Raw genomic sequence first — 489 nt, 5'->3', positions numbered from 1 at the left:
GGTTTAACAATGATACAGGATAATTTTTTTTTCAGATGAGAGGCACAGTGTTGGTGTCACTTACCTGTTTTTATTCTTCCATAAACAAAAATGGTGTTGTGTTTTCCTTGCGAGTGTTAAACAAGCCATTGCAAGTCTCACGTGACCTGTTCAATTTTCGCTTTCTCTGTGACTTGCAACAATAACACCAGTATATTTGAAATGTGTCATTTACATACTCGATCTGTTGAATAGCGTGGGTCCATATATGTGAAGGTCGAATATGTAGCTTTGTAAAGTATAAGTTCCTGAGCGTGAAAATTACGTAAACACTGACCTATGGATGATACAATATCGCTTGTTAATGAATGTGGATTCTGGCGTGAGAATACGTATGTGTAACTGTCTATGTAAGTATGATGAAACTTAGGAAGAGTCTATATTTCCAGGCACATTTGTCTTCTAAATTCCCGAAATGTATATACAACACACACACACTCATACATGCAG

This window comes from Penaeus monodon, chromosome 27, assembly GCF_015228065.2.
Source record: "Penaeus monodon isolate SGIC_2016 chromosome 27, NSTDA_Pmon_1, whole genome shotgun sequence".
In the NCBI taxonomy this organism is placed as follows: Eukaryota; Metazoa; Arthropoda; class Malacostraca; order Decapoda; family Penaeidae; genus Penaeus; species Penaeus monodon.
The sequence above is the reverse complement of the archived record's forward strand: the minus strand, read 5'-3'. Positions refer to the sequence as shown.